The sequence below is a fragment of the Peromyscus eremicus genome, chromosome X (genome assembly GCF_949786415.1).
Source record: "Peromyscus eremicus chromosome X, PerEre_H2_v1, whole genome shotgun sequence".
NCBI lineage: Eukaryota > Metazoa > Chordata > Mammalia > Rodentia > Cricetidae > Peromyscus > Peromyscus eremicus.
Genome location: NC_081439.1, coordinates 64,500,282 through 64,503,535, shown reverse-complemented (window position 1 = coordinate 64,503,535; position 3,254 = coordinate 64,500,282). Strand labels below are relative to the sequence as shown.

The following is a 3,254-nucleotide window of genomic DNA, read 5'->3' as shown; positions in this document are numbered from 1 at the left end:
TCTTGAAATCATAAGGTGAATCTTCAAAACTTGAAGATAGATTTTTCTTTGGGAAAACACCAAATGACAGATGATGCTGGTGCAGAGGGAGTGCCCAGAGGCTCAGAGTTAGGAGGCCATGGCAGTTTCTGCAGAGGATTTGGCAGTGGTCCACGGTCCTGGTCAAGGCTGTGGCCATAGTTGAGGCCTCTGGGCTCCTGGAAGTAAAGCTGAAGACAAGAAGTGGATCCCTGTCATCAAGCTGGCCACCTGGTTAAGGACATGAAGATCAAGTCCCTGGAGGAGATCTACCTGTTCTCTCTGCCCATTAAGGAATTCGAGATTATTGACTTCTTCCTGGGCCCATCTCTAAAGGATGAGGTAGTAAAGATCATGCCAGTACAGAAGCAGACTCAGACTAGTCAGCAGACTAGGTTCAAGGCTTTTGCCACTATTGGAGACTACAATGGTCATGTTGGTCTTGGTGTTACATGCTCCAAGGAGGTAGCCACTGCCATCCAAAGGGCCATGATCTTGGCCAAGCTTCTTATTGTCCCCATGCGGAGAGGCTACTGGGGAAACAAGATCAGCAAGCCCGACACTGTTCCATAAAAGAAACAGGCTGCTGTGGCTCTGTGTTGGTCCCTCTCATCTCTACCCCCAGAGGTATGGGCATTATCTCTGCTTCTTTGCCCAAGAAGCTACTGATGTCTAGTATTGATGACTGCTACATATCAGCCAAGGACTGTACTGCCACCCTGGGAAACCTTGCCAAGGCCAACTTTGATGCCATCTCTAAGACCTACAGCTATCTGATCCCCATCCTCTGGAAAGAGACTGCGTTTACCATGTCTCCTTATCAGGAATTCACTGACTGTCTTGTCAAAACCCACACTAGAGTGTTTGTTTAGAGGATGCAGGCTCTAGCTGTGGTTACCACATAAGGGTATTTATACAAGAAAAATAAAGTGAATTAAGTGTTTAAAAAAAACCCTGAAAATAAACCTACCATATGACCCAGATATATTCCTTGGTTGAAGCCCAAAGGACTTGAAATCCTACTCTGCAGTTACTTGCTCAGCAATATTCTTTGGTGCCTTCTTGAAAATAGCCAGTAAATGGAAAGAGCCGAAGTGTCCTCCAACAGATGAATGGATAATGAAAATGTGGTACATATACACAATGGAATACTATTCAAGTATGTCTTAGTTACGGTTTCTATTGATATGATGAAACACCATGACCAAAGAGCAAGTTTGGGAGGAAAGGATTTATTAGGCTTACACTTCAGCATTGCTGTTCATCACTGAAGGAAGTTAGGACAGGAATTTAAGCAGGGCAGGATCCTGGAGGCAGGAGCTGATGCAGAGGACATGGAGGGGAGCTGTTTGCTGGCTTGTTTCCCATGGCTTGCTCAGCCCACCTTTTTACTGCAAATTTCCTGTTCCTCTTTCTCATACTATCTTTCCATCCCCTCCTCTGCAATGATCTGTGAGTCTTAATTGTGGTGGTTGTGTTGTAGACGAATCTGTTGGGACTGGGCTCCACTACTTTGAACTTTGATTGGTTGTGGTTTTCTGTAAGATTTTCTATCTGTTGTAAAGAGAACTTTTCTTGATGAAAGGTAAGGACCACACTTATCTATGGGTTATGTGGTGGTTTGAATAAAAATGGTCCATAGGCCCATAGGAAGTGGCACTATTAAGAGGTGTGTCATTGTTGGAGTAGGTGTGGCTTTGTTGGAGGAGGTATATAATTAGGGGGTGGGTATAGATGTAACTGTCTTATTAAATAAGAAACAGAGCCAATGCAAAGATGAAAGCCCAAGAGGTCAGAGCGATAGCTAAGAGCTAAAAACCTTACCCTTCACTGCCGCTGCTATCTTCCTCAGCAAGAGAGCTACTTCCTGTTTATTTGTCTTTTTTATAGACTTTCTAGTCTGCCTTCTCATTGGTTGTAAACCCAACCACATGACCTCCTCATCACTGCCTGTCTATACAGACCTCCAGGTCTTTTATGGTTGGTATTGAGATTAAAGGCATGTGTTTCCATTCTGGCTGTATTCTTGAACACACAGAGATCCGCCTAGCTCTGCCTCCCAAGAGCTGGGATTAGAGGTGTGCAGCACCACCACCCAGTTTCTGCGATGGCTTGCTATTAGCTCTGACCCCCAGGCAACTTTATTTATTAACATACAAAAAAATCCATTTCAGTACAATTAAAATATCACCATATTTCCCCTTTTCTATTTTAATAAAAAGAAAAAAGGAAAAAGGTTATAACTAACATAAAAAAAACTATATACAAAAGTACAATAACTATATACCATATATACAAGTAATAAATACCTAAACAATGTCTAGTCCATTTGTATTTGACAAATTCAGAGAAAATAATTCCATTATCCTATTTTGGTAAGTCAAAAATGTATCTAATTCACTTTCTATCCTAATTAATCTTCAATTATAACTAACTAATCTTCAACTCCCTCAGAGATCCAAGAAGGAAAATAATATTACCTAATAAAAGATAAAAACAGGAAGTACATGCAAGCAGCTTCCAAAAAAATTGTGAGTTGACAGAAACAGCCAGCTGCCTGGACAGTCACCTGAGGTTTCTCCACAGTGTTGGGGCATCATCTTCAGCCTACAGGCTTAGTGTATCTGACAGACTCATTTGTGAAGTAGGATGTACACAAGGTCAATAGTTTGAACTCACATTAGGTGAGAGCAGTCCATGTACCAGAAACACCTGAATTCCACTAGTGTCATGTCATGATTCAGGATTTTAAATTCTGGAAATTGTTGATGTTTTTTGAATTCAGCTGTCCATTCTTCTTGGCTATGTGTGTGTGTGTGTATGTGGCTTCATCTCAGCATCCCGTTCTTCTCCATATCCTTCTATTAAATGACAGTCTACTATTGAGAGGTGTGAGTTTAGTTACTCTTCAAAAATAACTGTTTCAGCTGCTGTTCCATTGCACATCAGAAGCCATCAGCTCACTGCCTGTTCAGCTGCCTTTGAAGAAAAGGGCACTGTACCTTTTCTGGATTGCGAAGGCCACTTCAGGGATGGTGCCATATTGTCCTGGCCTCAGAAGATGCCTTTTGATAAAGCCATAACCACACTTTGGCAAGAATCAGTAGTCCTTTGTTTCGTGTCCTGTCTGTCCATTTTGTCCTGTTGCCAGCAGTTGATTCGAGGATACTTTGTTGTCCAGTGGCTAACTTTTGCCACAATGAAAGTTAACTCCATATCCAGTTTCTTCAATGCCC

At 42.1% G+C, this 3,254-nt stretch overlaps 1 pseudogene; it reads left to right on the top strand.

Moving 5' to 3' along the window:
* Positions 1-202: 202 nt before the first annotated feature.
* On the top strand, positions 203-923 carry LOC131899301 (small ribosomal subunit protein uS5-like; annotated as a pseudogene).
* Positions 924-3,254: the final 2,331 nt, after the last annotated feature.